Source organism: Antechinus flavipes, chromosome 1 (assembly GCF_016432865.1).
Source record: "Antechinus flavipes isolate AdamAnt ecotype Samford, QLD, Australia chromosome 1, AdamAnt_v2, whole genome shotgun sequence".
NCBI lineage: Eukaryota > Metazoa > Chordata > Mammalia > Dasyuromorphia > Dasyuridae > Antechinus > Antechinus flavipes.
In genome coordinates this window covers 636,539,855-636,559,490 of record NC_067398.1, presented here as the reverse complement: position 1 = coordinate 636,559,490, position 19,636 = coordinate 636,539,855, and the positions used below count along the sequence as shown (strand labels likewise).

The 19,636-nt window shown below is 33.5% G+C and overlaps 1 protein-coding gene across 4 annotated transcripts in view; it reads left to right on the top strand.

The window, feature by feature from the left end:
* The window catches only part of FAM135B (family with sequence similarity 135 member B), a 500,817-nt gene that overhangs the window by 78,486 nt on the left and 402,695 nt on the right, over positions 1–19,636 (top strand). Inside the window, exon 1 of one of the 4 annotated variants that reach the window (XM_051971135.1) lies at positions 4,574–4,670. The exons of 2 other annotated variants lie outside the window; for them this stretch is intronic. The gene's annotated coding sequence lies outside the window, so the exon portion shown is untranslated. Of the gene's footprint in view, positions 1–4,573; positions 4,671–8,201; positions 8,308–19,636 lie in introns of those variants that run through there. One more of the 4 variants, XM_051971136.1, reaches the window with a different exon arrangement.

Below are 19,636 nucleotides of genomic sequence, written 5' to 3'. Positions count from 1 at the left end.
ACCTTTAATACATATTTATTAAGCCCATACACAATATACTTTGCTCAATGCTGAGGATTCAATGACATAGGTGAAACTTGGTGCTGTAATGGATAGGATCCTGAATTCTTCATTTTACTTCTAACACATATTAGCTATGTGGTTCAATTGACTTTATTCTGGAGGCTCAGTTTCTTCAATTGTAAAATAGGGATATTAGCATCTATATTGACTACTTTACAGGATCATTGTGAAGATCAAATGAGATAATGATTGAAAACACTTTGTAAAGCTTAAATTGCTATATAAATGTCAGTTGTGACTATACTAAGAAATAGAATAGCTCATGTTTGCTTAATATTTGCATATAGCTTTTTACTCACAAACAAGACTGCCATATAGGTAATCTTAGGTGTATTTAGTGAAATTTGCTGAAGGTCACAGAACTAGCATTTGCAGAGTCAGGATTCAGTTCAAGTCTTCTGATTCCGAAGATTGATGCTTTTCCCACCACACTTTAGTGTATATGCCACAAATCCCCTTTCTCTACTGAAGGAACTTAAGGACACACAGTAAAAAAGATCCACTGTCCATAAAGTTAACTCAGTCTTATTTCCTGACACAGTTGTGGTAAAGATCTTTGTTTGTTTTAAATTGTTTGATGGCCAGTCCTTAGGGCCAGTAATTCCTAATCATTCATACAGAAGAGAAAAAAGTGAATGAAAAACAAATCATTCAGTTTAAAATACGTAGTCTGATTGGCAAACCTTTGAATAGTGCTGTTAGTATCTTGGTGTTGGGAGGATGCTGCAGATAGACAGTGACAAGACCCACTTTGCCATGATCATTACCCATACCTTGAAAACATTCATTCCTCACCTCAAACCTTTAGTTTGCATGTTTTCCTTGAATAGTTAACTTGAAGTCAAGCCTTCTATGCGGCTTTTCTTGATTTGATTTGCCAAATAGAAGCCAGCCTCTCTTCCTCTATTCACCTTGTATCTGTTTTATAATTACTCATATATGATAATAGCTAATAATAATTGGCATTTATTAAGTGCTTAGTATGTGCCAGATACTATGTTAAGTTCTTTATAATTATTATAAAATTTGATATATGTACTTATTGTTACTCCCAATAAAATTTATTTCACTTCTGAATTTCTAGCACCTAACACAGTGACTGAAACATAATAGATGCTTAGTAAGTGCTTGTTGATTAATTGATTGCAATGCAGTGTGATGGATAGCCCATTGAATTGGTCCATGAATATATGGCTCTTGGCTAGGAACTACAGAAAGTCAGTGAGCTACAGCTAAAATCAGTTAAGATATTTGTTGCCACAGAGTATATTTTAAATGGATTTTTCTTTAGTATTTTTTTAATGTTTTCCTCTTATAAATAAATAGTTCTCAAAAAATTGGAGAAGTAGTAACAAGATGATGAAATTCTGCTGGAGAACTCTAAGGATAAGAGAAATATAAGAAAAATTAACTAAGATTTTTAAGCCTTACGTAGAACAAAATAGCAAGACAACAAAAAATCATCAATGTTAGGGATTATGGACAGACTAATGCATTATTGATGGAATGGTGAATCAATTTGTAATTCAAAGATAATAACAAAAATGTCTATAACTTTGATCCAAAGATTCCAATATTTGGTGTACAAATCAAGGTGGTCAAAGACAAAAAAGAAATTTCTGATATATATCATAGCATTTACAGTAGTATATCTTGTAGTAGTAAAGAAACTGAAGTTAAGAAAAAATTAGCACATGAATTTAAAGGAATATGTAATAAAGTATGCACATAATGAATACAGAAAAGAATAGGAAGAGATATGAAGGGGTACAAAGTGAATTAAATGGAATCAGGAAAACAATATGCATGACCACAGTATCATAAATGAAAAGCACAATAAGAATTGAAATATATTTTATTACATCCCTCTTATTATCCTCTTCCAGGAGAGCCACCCGTTATGATAGAGAGTTAAAATGAGCAAGAAAAACAAACATTTTGAAAGAAGTCTGTCATTAAAAGTAGTTTCTTATACTCATAGTTCCCTATTTATACACATCTCTGCTTTGAGGCCAAATTTGTTTGTTTTGTTATTATTGCATTCATTTTACATAGCTTTCTTATGGTCTTTATTTATATTATTGTAGTCATGAATATTTCTTGATTCCATTTACTTCACTTTGTATTAGTTTATATTTCTTCCCATATTTTTCTGTATTCACCATTTTCATGATTTATTACATCTTTAGATCCATGTACTACATTTTTCTTAACAATTCCCCAATCTATGAGAATTCATTTAATTTTAGCTTCTTTGCTACAACGAAAAAAAAATGCTGCCATATATACTGAGATGTAAATTGGACATTTCTTTTTGTCTTTTGACTGTCTTAGTTTGTATGCCAAAAGCTGGAATGTTTGAAACAAAGTTATAGACATTTTAGTAATTTTGTTTGAATTGTTGCAAATTAATTCATCATTTCATCAGTTACATTAGTTTTTCTACAACTCCTCTAACATTAATGATTCCCACTTTTTTGTTATCTTGCTATTTTATTCTATGCAAGGTAAAATCTTGGGATTTTTTTGTCTCTCATTCCTCTTATCCTTAGAGTTCTGAAGCATAATTTCATTAACTTGTTAATACTTTTCAAATCTTTTGAGAAGTATTTGTTTATATCCTTTGACTGTTTAAATAATTGACAATTTGACAGTTGATAATTTGACAGTTCTACTCTTTAGGGGTAAGATCATCCTTGTTTTGTTTCGTTTTGGTTTGACTCTAAACATTCCTAATGAATCCATCTAGATGCAAATTATGAACCATCATCATCTTAGGAGAATTCATCTATTAATTTATACTTATTAAGTGTTTATCATGTGTCAAGCACTGTATAATATCTTACTGTGTAAAATATTTGATTCTCAGGATACAAAACTCAAAATAAACCCCTGCATTTAAAACATGGGAAATGACTACTGCAAAGTGGCCCATGTTTGCTGATTTATATTAGGAGGAAAATGGCATGTATACAGAGACTATCTATAGTAAAGCAAATATCTGTAAAGTAAATACAAAGTGATTTTGGGGGTATGGACACTAACAATTGGAGATGGCAATTATGAAAGAACTTTTTGATCATAAAATGCTGAAGTGAAGAAAGAGTATGATGTAGATACAGGGAAATAGCTTATATATAGAAACAGAGAAGTATAAATGTAGGTGACTCAAAAGAATAATGAAAAGATAAAGGAAAGGTGTAAATAACAATTTGTCAATCATAACTCCTGCCATAAGAAGTGACTGAAAAGACGGTGTTAATTTTATGTGCATCTCTGTTTCAGCCCAACTGGATAGCTGGTTGTTTTCTGTATTCCATATGCTATCTTCATCCACTTTGTATTTACAGAATCTGACCCCTATGGTTACAACATATTTCTGCTTCACTTTTATCTGTCATAATACTTTTCTTTCTTCAAGAATCCATTTAACTACCAGCCCTTGTGCTAAACTCACACCCTACAGTTAGTGCCTTCTTCCTCAAATCAAATAGCATATACTTATTTGGTGGCAGATTGTATTGTCTTATAGAGCATAAATTACAGGTAGGTAGCTTATAGGTAAGTAAGATATAAGTAAATTGAAGGTAAAGACTATGTAAGTATTTAATATTCCCAGTGTTGATCATATTGACTTTCAAATACTACAGACAGCACTTTTTTGAATGCATGTCCAAATAATCATACTTGGTAATGGATATAATTTATAGAGTGCTTTAAGGTGACTCAGTAGATAAGAGAACTTGGATGAGAAAGACTAGAGTTCAAATATGTCCTCAGAGATTTACTACCTGTGACTCTGGGCAAATAACAATTCTTGTCTGCATAAGACCAAAGAAGGAAATGGCAAACCACTTAAGTATCCTGCCAGAAAAATCCTATGGATATGTGGTCCAAAGGGTCTTGTAGATCCTGACATGACTGAACAACTAAAAGTTTTGAAGCACTTTATAGATAGATTTATCAATTTATCCTCATAATAATTCTGGATAGTAGGTGCTATTATTATCTCCATTTTATAATTGAGAAAACTGTGATATACATGAAGAAACTTGCCTGGAATCACATAGTTGAAGTGAGATTTGGACTCAGGTATTATTGTTTATTGTTCTATCAATTAACCGAGATGGTCATTATGTAGTGAGTAAAAGAAATAAGAGAAAATATATAGTTATATAGAATAGTTTCTCTGAAGAATTAATTGTCATGGACAACAATTGTATGTGAGTATGAAGAAGGCATGAATGGATAATAAACTAGTGAAGGGAACTCCCACACTTATAAAGCATCAAAAGTATTGAAGTGTGAGCCATAGAAGAAGTAGTCTCAGTAGCATTTTATTTTTTTCTTCCAGATGAAATGAAACTTAATAAATGTCAGGTGGATGGAACAAATGACACAATCAATGGCCTTCTGATGCCCAGAGCTCTAACCATTCCATTTGGAATTTTTGGCTAGGCCAATTGGAGTAGTTCATCTACACAATGACCATTCCAATCATGCCTTCACCTAGCTGGAGATGGACTCCACTGAAGTTACAGGCCAAGGAGGTCACAGAATCTCTCTGCAGCTAAGCTTTATAATTCTGGCCTTGGGACTCATTGTGGGTTAGTGATTTTACCACTAAGAGAATTTGCTTATGATTTCTAACTAAGCCATTTTCAATTTTGAGGGGATTTTTTTTTTGGTTGTTGTCGTTTTTATAGTTGTTGAGCTTAATGTCTTTGAAAAAGTAACATATTTTCATCAATGAGATTAATTTGGCCTGATCTAATTGCATAGAATTATAGACTTATACCTAGAAGTAACTAGGCATTTAGTCCTCCCCATGTCACATTTGGAATATGGTATTTCCAAATATCTTTGGATAGATCCATTTGTACATTTGTTTTGTGTTTTTTTTTTTTCCCACAGACAGTAAACATTTGTTAAGTGTTTATATGTCACGAACTATGCTAAGCTCTAGGAACACAAAGAAGAAAGTCAGTTCCTTTCCTCAAGGAACTTATCATCAAATAAATATAATCAAGAAGACACACACACAAAAGCTGACAATAGGTTGGGTAGAGAAGGGAAAAGATTATCAGGATAGGATTAGTCCAGTACAAGATGTATAACTGGTAGGAAATAAAGTGTAGGTTAGCTGTTGAAGTCTTTTAAATGAAGGCTTTGGTAGAGGGTTCTTGAATCCACCCAAGAAGGTCAGAAGTAGGGTATTGAAAACAGGTGTGTACCAGAGCTGATATAATCTCTGAGGATGATGAGTTTCCCAATGAAAAGTTTCCTGGGAGTATGATTGTGGAACCTAGTCCAAGGAGGATAGCTAGTAGGACATGAATATGGAAGAGCAAGTAGAGAAGCCAGTCTACAAATTCTACCCTTGAGCTCTGCTCTATGAACCCACATGGAACACATCTAAACTCTCTACCTCTTGACAGACTTCAGATGGTAGAGCACAATGATTATGACCCATTTCTTTCTTAATTTTGGTCCAATCTTGAACAAATGCTATGGCCATAGACAAAATACTTAATTCCTATATCCTCTGTGTGTGTTTGTGTGTGTGTATGTCTTAAGTTACCTGTGTCTGTCTTTTCCTTTTACTCTGCTGCAAGGTCTATGAAAGCAAAAGTTTTACCTTACTTAAAAATTATATGTCTTGTTATAAGATGTAGCACTGGACTCAATATTCCATAGGTACTTGCTAAATACTCATTAATTGATAAATGATTATAGGAATGAATGTTTGAAGAATACATAATGAATTTCTGCTTTAGCTCTCTGTAATTCACAAATGATGCATTCCCCAAGGTGTTGGAAAGGTTAGCCCTTTGTTGGCAGGTAGATGAATAGGTTATTGTTGCATGGGCTTTTAAAGATACTTGGTGGAAAAGCAAGAGCAGCTCTTAGGGTGAGTTATTGTTATCTCTGACAGCTTGGCTTCAGGGAGTGATGAAAATGGCTTTGTGTGATCTCCTCTGTGTTAAGACAAGGATCAAGGGGGCTTACTCATGCCTTGTCTATTATGTTCTTTCTTTGGGTATGTCATGAGGGGCAGGATTATATGGAGGACTTGGAATCAGAAGAATCTTTGTTTACCAACTTCTATAGCCACACCTTTTATTGAAAAACCAGCAATTAGTCTCCTTTCACTATTTACCTATGGACTTGGTAGGGGTTCATCACCCATTATAGCTTTCCCCAACTCTTCTCCTCCCATTTTTTACTTTCGTAAATGCCTACTCTTTTATTTCATTCAGTCTTCCCTTTTTCTGATTCTTCAAATTCTTTTTGAATCTGTTGCCATTTAGATCTTTTTAAAAAATTGTCCCTTTGTGATCCTCCTTTACTCTTTTGTGCAAACCATAGGACAACCTTTCTCTTAAAAAGAAAAAAAAAACTAAAAAGCATATGAGGATTGACCTCATTACTTTGTCTTTTCTTGATAATTATACTTATTTTTAAAACTTTCTTGTGCTTCTTTTGTTTGAAGATGTTAAAAATTCAACAATTCACTTGCGGCTGTTTGTTATTGTTATTGTTATTGTGCCTGAAGGAGAGAAGTACCTCTCCTTCATGGAAAATTTGCTTTTTTTAGTTTATTATTTTTCTGGGATTGCAGGGCAGATATTATCTTGCTTGGTTGTATTTGTATTTTTAATCCTTAGCACAGTAACTGCATATAATAGTGTTTAGAACATATTCCTTCCTACCTCTCTACTCCTAATTCCTCATACAGTAAAGCAGGTACAATGCTGGATCTGGAATCAGGAAAAACCTAAGTTCATATTTGACTTTAGAGACTTATTGTGTGATCCTGGGCAGGTCATTTATCGTTATTGCCTCAGGATCCTATTTCATAACACAGGAATAATACTACCACCTATTTATCAGAAGTACTATGAAGATAAAAGAGAATAATAATTGTGAACTTTTTTTTCAAACTTTAAGATGTTATGTAAATGCTTTTATTATTATTTCTTTTTGTCTTTCTATCTTTTTCTGTTATGTTGAGTTTCAGATTAGAATCTTTTGCTTTTTTAATATAGCATTCCTTCTATTCATTTTTCACATCCTTTCTGAATTCAAAATAAGTTAATGATATTCAAATTGGTCTTTATATTTGAAATCCTTCTGGGAAAAAAAAGTTATCTTATTGAAACTGTGAAATTTAACTACTGTATTCCCTGGAATTTGAAGAGCAGGGTTTTAAAAAATTATTTTTTCTGGAAGTGATCCCTGAATTCTTTAATAAATCAAGGCTTAGCTGTTCAGCTTCTTTTATTTTAGTTATTTCCTACAATATAATAATGGAATTTCTTTTTCATTTGTCATGTTCTTCTGCTAGACCTATGAATGTCAACTAAAGCTTCCAACCTATGTTGGAAGTTTGTTTCTTTAAATTATGTTTATTTCATTTTTTTTTTGTTTTTATTGTTGTTGTTGTTTACTTGTTTCACTCATGTCTGACGTTTTCTGACCCCCATTTGGAGGTTTTTTGGCAAAGACATTGGAACATTTTGCCATTTATTTCTCTAGTTTTAACATGAGGAACTGAGACTAGATTTGAATTCATGAAAATGAGTCTTCCTGATTCTAAACCCAGTGCTCTTATCTGCTGAGCTACCTAGTATGTTTCATGTGTTCTTTAAATATCACTAATGTTTGCTTCTTTTCTGCCAAATTTTCCTGCACCAGAATTTTTGTGTACCAGATGTGTTATTCTCTCTCAAGTGCTTAAAGTTTTTTAGAAAGACTATCATCTGTTCTTCTTCCCCTCAGTCCTAATCTGATCTTTGTTTTATAATTCTGCACTGAGTCCTATAACTTCTCTCCTTCATCTATCCCTAATTTCTTCTTGTGCTTTTAAGATCTCTGAAGAATCCATAGGATTCTGTCTTTCTTGAGGAAAGTAAAGTGGATGATATTCCTTCCTATTACGTTTATTCAAAGTTCCCTGACTTCTGTTTATGGTATTATCTCTTCTTTCTTCTGTTTTTATGATAGATACTTTATATGTTTGTTTAGATTTCCTGTCTTGAATTTTTGGCATTTCAGCTTTTTTTGGTATTCTTTTTTTACCTTAGCATTTATTTCTGCTCTCATCAAGCTCTCCTTCTTTTACAGCTTCATAGAAGTCCAATGCTGGAATGATGGACAGTCACACCCTCAAAGTGTTGAGCTGGTTGACTGGACATGGGTCCCTACTCTGAGCAAGCTATGAGATGAGAAGAATAGTCCAAAGTGAGAATCCAGGTTATGGCTCTGTTCACTACAGATGGCTTGTCTTTTCCTAACATAAATTTTCTTATTGTTCTTCCTTTCCTTTGAGTGATAAAGTAGAATGAATGGATTTCACTAAATTACTGCTGTGGATTAGGAAAGAATCCCTGTTTTCCAGTTAAAGAGTCCAAATTCAAATGTAATTTCTGATGCTTACTATCTCTGTGACATTGGACAAGACACTTCATCTTCAATTTCCTCATTTCTAAAATTGGGGATTAGACTCAACTGATCTTTGCAAAACTTTATACTCTAGGTTTATGATCCAATAACCTGAGTCATAAGACTGTGAGCTCATAAAGGCAGAGATTTGGAGTTGATTGATAGTATTAAAGACACAGAATCAGGAATATTAATGAAATATTAAAGTTCTCAAAAATAATTCATAATGTGTTTATATATTGTGGTTGTTCAGCTACAATTACTTCATATCTAGTTCATAATTCCTTTTTTTTTGAAATTTTGGTGTTTCTGATTGGGGATGCCTAAACAATATAATTCTAATGAAACAACTATATCTTTTCTATCCTCTTGATAATAACCATAGTAAACCTTAATAGTTCAAAGGTTGTGGAACCTACGGATAGAAAGAAATAAGTCAAGTAGGTGCTAATAATTAAGGGCATCTGGAGGCAGTAGCAGCAGAGAAAGAGAGATGAACTATTTTGGGTTAGATAAGCACATGTCTTTGAACCCAATGTGCTGTTTAGGTTATCTCAGTAGCTTGGAAAGTGTCAGTGTGTGTCTGAGTTGTGCTTTAGGAATCATTGGAGCTTAGGTGATGGATCTAGGGACTAAAGTCAGCTTTCTCCTGGACCATTTCCAAGTGGTAGAAATGGTGTTTCAGAAAACTGGCAAAGGACCAGGGAAGCCTCAGGCTGAAACTTAAAATGTTTTATATAATTTCCTTTTACCCACCAGGAGGAAAAAAAATTATTGGGAGATACATTTCTCTGCTGGTGGCCTATTGATGGATAGTCCCTCGTTCTCACATCCCAGAGTGAACTTTTCAGCAGGTGTGCTGTACATTTGAAAATATTTTGTTCTGGGTCTAAAACTAAATTCCTTAAACTAGACCTAAAACAAAACCTTTCATTGTATTCAACTGTCTGTAGATTTATAGTAAATGCTGAGAGGGACTTTAGAGGTCAAGTTCAACCTGGATGCTGCTAGTGACATTCTGTGCACATCTCACTTTCTGCGAATTGTTCTGTGAGTTTCTGACAGTTGTTCATCTAAGCATTTGGCTGAATATGATGGGGAACCAATGACTTCCCTACACAACCAATTCTAAATTTAGGTAGTTCTGATTGTTATATTTTTCTCCTTTACATCTGGCCTAAATCTGTCTCTTTGAAACTTCTACCCTTTGCTCCTAGTTTTGCCAACTCCATCCAGACAGGATGTCTATTGATCCCTAATGCTTCCTCTTCAGTATAGTAATAACTAAGATACTTGAAGACAGCAATCAAGCTTCTCCTTCTCTAAAATTAGGACTTTTCCCATGTTAACTATGTCCACATCCTGCAATGAATTCTCATAGATATCTTTCCATCTACTTATTTACCCATCCACCTATTCATCTTTTTGTTTCTGTTCTCTGTCTCTGTTCTCACTGTCTCTTTTTTCTCTCTGTGTCACCTTCTCTCTATCATTCCTAGTTTTGTTGTTGTTGTTGTTGTTGTTTTTTACCATTCCTCTCTGGCTAGATTTTATTCTTTCCATATCATTCTTAAAATTTATTATAATTGCAAATAATGCTTTAGATGGGATAGATCAGGGCATAGGACAGTAAATTTATTACTTCATTTGCTCTTGATGCAATGATTGCATTGATGTATCCTAAGATTGCTTTAGGAGTAAAAAATATACATCACTATCTCCATATATATATCTTTATGAACATATTTATCTTTGATTTTATATCACCTACAATTTCCAGCATTTCCTTCCCCTCTCACATTCCCAGAAAGCCATCACCTTCTCCCCAAAAAGGAAAAAAAAATTTAGCAAAAATAACATTTTAAGTCTGTCATCATATGCCATATTGCATATTCATTATCCTGTACTACTTTTGTAAAGTAGTAAAAGAGATGCCTAGCTAACTATATCTCTTCTTCGGATTCTAGTTTGGCCATTATAATTCTGCAGAATTCTATCTACACATATGTAGGTATGTTTATGTACATGTCTAAATATATGTGTATCTGTATACAACATATACATCTATTATAGTATATGTAATATATGTGAAATAAATTATATTATAAATGAATTATCTGTATAAAATATATGCATACATATATGTAAACATTTATATACTTATATATCTAGTATTATAATTTTCTTCTGAAACTTTGTATCAGTTTGCATAACTTTCCCCCTCTTCTCTATATTTGTCATATTCATTGTTTCTTAAAGCACTAGTATTAATATTGATATTTAGTGACATTTACTCAATAGCCCTGATATTTTGCTACAACTGTTTACCAAACCATTTCCAAATCTATGAGCATCCATTTTGTATCCTGTTCTTTAACATAAAAAAGTGCTTTGATAATTTGATGTATATGAAAATGCCTGAATTTTTTGTTATTGACCTCTGAGATATGTATCTAGAATCAAAGTGTGTTAAATTTTCAGTTACTTTCTTCATATTATTTTCCATATTGATTTTTTCCAGCTTTTGTCATCTTTACCAATATGTCTGCATGAGGTGAAAGATCCCTCAGGGTTGCTTTTATTTGCATTTTCAAAATTATTTGTAAATTAGAACATTCTCTTATGCAAGTTAATGGTTGTTACTTTATAATTTTATAAGTTATTATAAACTTTTAAGAATTATTTGTTCCTGACCTTTGATTACTTACCTATTGGGGAAATTATTTGTTTTTGTTGTAGTGTTTTGTTTTGTTTTTTTTGCTTCCCTCATTTTGAATTTTCAAAGCATTAAAACATCCAGATCTTTATTTATGAATTGTAATCTAGTCATGTCTCCTCACATGTGTTTTTAAAATTGATTTTTGAACCCAAATGTAGGTCTTTAAACATACACCAATCCCTTTTTTGTTTATCTGTTCTTTTCTGTTTATATGAGTTGTGAGTTTTTCTGATTTTAAGGTTACTTGATCGTTCCCAGGACAGATTGTTCTGTGACTCTGTGAGTATGAGGTCCTATACTCTGGTCTTTCAAGCTGGGTGGAAGTGGAAAGAAGCTGGTGTGTTGGTTGGAGGTTTTTGAACTTGCTTCAGGCAAGACAGACATGGCAGTGGAAGTCTGAGAGTTGGTGTCAGAGACTTTTACCCTTGTATTTGCTATGTGGACCTCATATTGGGGGGAGGTTATGATTCCCTGATTTTGACTAACTTATTTTTTCCCTTGACCCATCAATTGTTTTGATTCATCAAAATGATGATCTCATCAATTTTAACGCTCTCTCTACTATTAAAAATTCTGATCCATCCACCATCCATTCTTCATATTCTATGTAATTCTTGGTGTCTCTTGTTTTATGTTATATTTAAGTTATGTAATCTCTTAATTTCTTTCTTTCTTTCTTTCTTTCTTTTTTCTTTCCTCCTTCTTTCCTTCTTTCCATCTTTCTTTTTTCCTTCCTTCCTACACTTTTTCCTTCCTCCTAATAAAGTTAAACATTTAAAAAAAAACAGTTAAGCATTTCCCAGACTATTCTTTTTATAAAATCAATTATCATATATATGTATATGATACACACATATACCTCTTTAGAAGTAGTGAAAGTAGATCCTTTGACTTTAAAAATGCCTGGAGACAAGATATTGGAATGTGCTTGAATCATTTCCTTCTGGATTACTTTCTAGTCCTTCCTGAAATTTTTAATTTTGTGCTAGGGATTGTCAGGAGGTTTTTTTTTTTTTTCCTTTTTCTGAACTGTGCCAGTGACTTGTACAATTTAGGCCTAAATTTAGTAACAGCTGAAATGACTTATATTTTCATTAGAATCTCCCTTTCTCTTAAGGTACAGATAGACTCCAGGGGGAGGTTTCTGAATGAAAAAAAGTGAAATTGCAATATAATATCCATAAGGAAAAGACATTTTTGCCATTCCTTATTGGGTTTCAGTGTCTCAAATCTCTCTCAGGATCTGAGGTTCTATAAATGAACACAAGGAAGTAATATGCTATAAATCTTAACTATGCCCTAAGTTTTTTTGGGCTTTTAAAATTTATTTGTTTTGTTTTCTCTCTGCAGTCAATATTATAGTACTTTTGAGTGTGGTATGGTGTGGTAAATTTAGAAATGGCTATCTCATCAGGAGACCTAGGTTCAGATCATAATTCTGCTATTTGATTGATCTTGGACAGTTCACTTGCAAGTGTTTTAATACTGACTTTCTGCAGAAAAATGTAACTATGGTTAACCCTGTATTTGAAGTTGGAAACAGAAGACCTGTGGTCTCCTCAGCTTCCTCATCTATAGCAAAGCTTCTTAAACTGTGGGTCTCAACCCCACATGGGGTTGTGAAAATGGCAACAATAAGACATATCAAATATTCAGCCAAAAATTAATTCTTTATTAAAAAAATAAATAAACCATCCATCTCAGTATGTAAATTTTCTTTTATCTTTAATAAACATCAAATTTATATGTATATCAAATATTGTCTTAAAGTAAATTTCTTTATGGTTTTTGATGAGTAAATGTTTGATTTGTATACCTGTTTTACATACCTATTTACCTACGGTCACATGAAAATTTCCCAAGCAAAAAGCGCTTGGAAGTTAGAAAAAGTTTAAGAAGCTCTGAATAAGTTAATGGGAAGTATCTAGACTATTTCACAACATTCTTATAATGGAAGGGTTTATTAAATATTTCTACTGTCATAGAGTCATAAGCTTTGGAATTAAAAGGAGACTTAGGAATTGTCTAATCCAATATCCTCATCTTATAAACATATGGTAAAATGAGGCATGGATAGGCAATTTTCCAAACAGATAGTTTTGTTACTATTTTTTATTAATTTACATTATTAACATTTTCTACATAATATAAGTCTAGACAATCAACAAAACAATATATCACCTCCTGATTGCGAGTTTCTCTCAGTCTTCCTTGTAGCCTCAGTTTCCATAGCTATAAAATCTTTGATCTTTGAAATAGAAGTTCTCAGATTCCCCTTTTGGAATTAAATTCTATGATTTCTATTATCATTGCTTTGTCAGGATAATTATCATCTCCCTTTCTGCAATTATTTACTGAAGGACTCGACAGACTAAATATTTAATTCATGTGATAGAAAAGTTGGGTTCTTTAAAAATTAACCAAAGATAAAACTTAGGAAACTAAGTAAAGTAAAATGAACTTTAGGGCACAAGATTGTCAAGTTACAAAGAAAGAAAATAATCTCCAAAAATATCTCTAAGACTATTAATCTAAGGGATTTGTCAAGGCTGGTTGGCCTTTGTGGTTGAAGATTGAATCAGAAGTCTTAGGCTTTCCTTTGAGCTATAGTTTCCTTTTTGCTAAGATTAACAATAAATATTTGGACTATTTCAAAATGTTCTTGTGATATAAATGCTTATCAAGTAATTCTGTATTTCATATCACTGTATCATTGTATATGCAGAATCGTAGGATTTAGAGTTGGAAGAGGATCTTCCTGTCCAAAATTTCTCTGACAAGGTGGTAAATTGAGGCAAGGCAACTAATATCACATTGACAGTAAGGATCAGAGCTGGTGTTTGAATACATTTTCTGACTCTGCATCTAGTCATCTTTTGGCTACAGGCAGATTTTTCTGAGTACAAATGCAGCTTACTTTCTGATATACCATATGGTAACTCTCCTCTTAGCACTAGGTGCCTGGCACCTGGTAGGACTCCCTTGTTCAGTCATTTTTCAGTCATGTCTGACTCTTCATCACTATATTTTGTGTTTTTTCCAACAGAGGAAATGGTTTGGCTTTCCATTTATTTCTCTAGCTCACTTTACAGATGAGGCAAATAGTTAAGTGACTTGCTTAGGTTCACACGTAAGTGAGGTGGGATTTGGAGTCCTGACTTCCAGGTCCAGGATTCTGTCTTTTGAAACATGTTGCTGCCTGGACAGGTATTTAACAAATGTTTACTGACTGATTGGTTTGTTCAGTAGGTTACTTATTCTACCCATTTTGTCATGACTTCATATCTATCAGCCAGGTTAATTTCATTAAACAAAGCTTTATTAATATATATTATATATTATAGGTCTAGAAGATATATGAGGTTTACGTGACCATGACATCTGCCCTCATGGAGCTTATAGTTTAGGGACAGTGATATAATATGGCACTTGGACAAAGAACTATAACACAAAAGAGCATATAAATAAATGTAAACAAAGTACTATGTGTATGTTTCCTTTTATGACATAAACAACACAATTTAAGTGTGATATTTAAGTGAGGTATTTTAGCCTATTATTTCTACTCCCGAATTTTATGAGGCTCCTTAGGCCATTCCCCCTTATCCCCTCAAAAAAAGTAACCAGTCAACTGAGTATAAAAATCTCTAGAGAATGAACCTTTTCTCAAATATGGCTTTACTCCATGTTCTAAAAGCCTAATCATGCTTAAACACCATGGATTGTCTTGAATCATTAGATGAGATGAAATTCCAGTATCATTCCTAATATCTTTTACATAAACACGTAGAGTTCCTATTAAATCCAGGATCAAATATAAAAATCCTTTGTTTGACTTTTAAAATCCTTCATAACCTAGTCCCTTCTGACCTTTTCAGTCTTCTTACACTATACTTTTCTTCATGATCCAGTGACTCTGGCCCTCCTTCCTATTTTTTAAGACACTCCATCTCTGGACTCCAAGCATTTTCAGTGGTTATGCTGCATTCCTGGAATCATCTTTTTTCATTTCTCTTGTCTGTCTTTTAGTCTTAGCTAATATTTCCCTTTTTTATAAGATGCCTTGTGAATTCCCTTTAAATTGCTAATGATTTCCCTCTTTTAATTATCTCCAATTTTTTCTGTTTATATTTTTGATCCATGGTTCTTTCTATGGTATCTTCATTAGATTGTGAGCTTCTTGAGAACTGATATGTCTCCCTATCTCTCTCTGTCCTTCTCTTTCTCTGCTTCTGTTTCTTTTTTTCTTCCACCTTCTCTCTTTCTCTTTGTTTCCTCCTGAGTCTCTGTCTCTCTCTTTCTGTCTCTGTCTCTCTCTCATACACACACATACACACGCACACACATACACACAAACAGGCAGACATACACACACATACACACACACACACACACATACACACACACACTCATGTTCTTTGTATTCCTAGCACTTGGCACAGTGCTTAGTACATAGTAGATATCTGTTGTCTTGACAAAGAATTGCAAAGGATCTTAGAGACTATCTAGTCAAACCTAAAAATGCCCAGGAATGCTTTCCAAAACATAATTAACAAGGGTTCATCTAGTGAACTAGTACATTAACTCAGCTTAAACCCGCAAATGACAAGGAAATCAGTACTTCCCCAAACAGACCCTTCAATCATTAGACAGCTTTCATCATTAGGAAGTGTTTAATTTCATTGTGTACAAATCTGACACAGTGTAACTTCCAGCCATTGCTTTTTCTAGCTCTACTTCAATGTATCTTTTTATGAGACATTTATTTTCCCAGGCTAAATGGCCCACATGGAACTCCTACTACCTATGATGTGGCTAGCCCTGCCCTAACCTGGTCTCCTAGTTCTGGATATATACCAGTTTTTGAATGGTACTTTAGTGAAGGGATACTTCAAATTACCATTAATATTTTATATGTGGTTCCTTAGGAAAAAATGCAATTGATCTTTATTGCAATGGGGAAAAATGTAATGTTAGAAATAAATACTTTTAAGATTTTGCTTTCTGCAATCACATCTTTCCCTCTGTGGTGGCAGAAACCACTCAGGTGTATAAAAAAAATCACTGAGATTTGACATCTGGCACTGGGCTCTTCAGCGATTTCCTTTCTTAGAATTTCTAAACTGCTGTTTCAGCATTTCTCTTCCAATTCAATCCTATTAGCCTATTTCCTGTAATGAAACAGTTGGTTTTTCTGCCAAGACATCCAACACCAAAAGGGGAAAAAACATGAAGATTCTGCAACTGCTTTAATACTCAAATTAAAAAGGATTTTCTGTAAGTATCACTTTGTGATAGTCTAGGGGCCAAAATGTAAATGCCAGTATTGAAGTAGCTTTGGACCTTGGAGTTAAAGCATACACTATGTACACTAGTTATATGACTTTTAGTAAATTATTAATGTCTCTGGGCCCCTGTTTTCTCATCTGTAAAATGGGGAGAGTGATAGTCTTGTCATCTGCTATATAATGTGTTGTAAAGAAAGCACTTTCTAAACTCTAAAGGTCTGTTTTGTTTTTTCATTTTGTGGGTATTGAAGGGCATGAAATCAATAAGAGACATGCTTTCTTAGGGGCATATGTTTGTTTCAGTATATAATACATGCAAACACATATACATATAAACACACACACACATATACATGTGTATCGGGAGCTAGTTAACATAATGAATAGGTTGTTGTACCTGAAATAAAGAAGACAACTTTTTTTTTGAACTCATTTTTGATTTTAAATCTGGTCTTGGATGCTTACTGTGTGACCTTTTGCAAATTACTTATCTAATTTGTCTCAGTTTTGAGTTGGAGAAGGAAATGACAAACTACCATATTATCTTTGGAGTTGGATACCACTGAAACATGAACAACAAAAGCACACACTATATATATATATATATGCATATGCATACATGCAAATACATATACACATATACATATGCATTCAAATGTATACACACTTATTTACACACATCTACATATACATGTATACTTCCTATACCTTATGCACAAATTTGCTTATGTTGAATATATATATGAAACACAAAATAAAAAGAAACCCAATAAAATTTTTATTATACTTTTATATCTATTAAATAGTTAAAAATACATAAGTACCTTAATAAATAGTGGCAGCATCTGTGGCTTGAGGCAACTGTTCACCCTGTGTCAAAAGTTCTCTTGGGTCCTAGACTGTTAAAATCAACAGTGGGAGGAGTATGTGCTTATGAACCAACTCTCTTCTGCTTAAGCTCCTACTGTACCAGATGATGTACAATAAAAATGATACTTGAGAAAGACCTAGAGTTTGCTTACCGATGTGGGTATTTGAAGGGATGTGGCTTGTCCATTATTGTGAAGGCATGGAAAGAGATTTATCAGAAATCAGAGGGAATGTTGTAACACCAGATGTGGATATGTGTGGCTCTTTGTCCTCTTGTCTCTTTTGTATTGATTTAAAATATAAATGCAATATCTGCTTCTTTGCTAGATTGTTCCTTTCATACAGAAGCTGCCTGTATGGTTCCATATTCATTTGGATGCCATACACGACTATTTTACTACATGCAGCATCTTAATCATCATGTTCAGGTTATTGCAACTATTTTTCATGACATGTAAAACACTCAAAATTCCTACACAATTTAGTTAAATTGAATGATTTTTTTTACACTCCTTGCTCTTTCTTACAGCAAAATTACCCAAAAAGAAGCACAAAATTCGTGATATGCTTAAATTGTTCACTAATATAACACTTGTGTTGAAAGAAATTTGCATTGTTAAAACAAACATTACAGCAGAAACAGGTTTCTTTGCATACATGCTTACATCCATATGTGTATATATGTATGTGTGTGCACACACACATTTATAAATTTCCCCTGGCTAATAGACCTTAGTTGGTTTTTCACTGGTCCCTGAATAAAACAATCCCTAAACCTGGCTTTCAAGGTTTACAGCAAAGGGATTCCCATGCATCATTTTAGTAGTATTCACATTTTGAGAATTAAGAAGAGTTTCAGTGGCCATCACAATAACATATCCAATAGGCATTTTAAAATTATTCTTAAATATCTGCAAGGAGGGGGCAACTTATCTTAATGAACTTAGACATTGCAACCTATGATCTTTATTATTTCCTGATTTCACATCTGCTAGAATGTAAGCTTCTTGAGGGTAATGATTTCAATTTTTCTTTTTGTTTCTAAAATGCCTAACAGTATTGCCAGGTATATAGAATACACACATCTTTTATATTGATTGGTTTTTGTACTGTCGTCTACTACCTCCAAAACCTTTGTCTACCTTCCTCTTTTCTAGAATACCTTCCTACTATCAATATCCGTTAAACCTTTCTTTCTTATTCTGCAAGGTGTAGATCAAGTAGAATCACCCCCAAGAATCCTTTTTCCTCAATCCAATCTTAACTGGACATGATTTCTTCCTTTTCCAAATTCTCATAGCAGTTGGCATGAATCATTCCTATGTACTAATATTCTATTTTTTAAATAGCTATTTGCACGATTATCTTGTCTTCTTTACATAGTAGACTCTTAATAAATGGTTACTAATTGAATTAGCAAGTGAATGTATAGTTAAACAGTATATCTGTAATCTCAATGCTTTCACTGTGACATAAATACTAGAGTTTCCCAAAAGCAGAAAAATTAGCCAATTATCAAAATAAAGATAAAAAGAAAAAGAAGGGGGAAATCCAGGAGAAGGAGGGTCATGGGAGAACAGAAGAGTGGGAGTCTGACCTAATTTTTTTTCTTAGTAGCAGGTGGCTGACGCACATTTTCTCCTCCTCTTCTTTCTCTCCTCCCACCTTCCCCTCAGAGGGGAGGGGGAAACCAGATGGGGAAATAGTTGGTTGAAGCTTAAGGACAAATTCAAGGAGACTCAATGTGGGTAGAATCAGGTTTATAGATTTCTAAAGGAGTAATAGAATCATAGAATGTTAGAGCTTGAAGAGATCTGAGAATGTAGAAAATGATAGCACCTCGGTATTCTCCTAGTTCATAGGACATATTTTTCTACACATATGTAAGAGATGAGGAAAATCAGGTCATTTGAAGTGAAGTGACAAATCACTCCCCTATTAAAATCAGAGGCAAGATTTGAACTCAGATCTTCTGACCCCCATGTCAGTTCTCTTTCCACTGAACAATCAGTCGATTTATCTTTTGCAAAGAATGTAACTAAGAGTTGGAGTTTACAATGGTGAGGTGAGTTGTCTAGTTGGTTTATGGTAGTCTTGGGATTGTCATGAATGCTTCCTCCTGGGAGGTCATTTCCCAGTCTTGTGCTTTTCCCAATGTGAAGGCTTATTTTCATGGGATCCTATGTCCTTATCTTTAGTGGCACCTTGTATAACCTCATAAAAACTAAATATTGCTGAAGTGGATTATCAA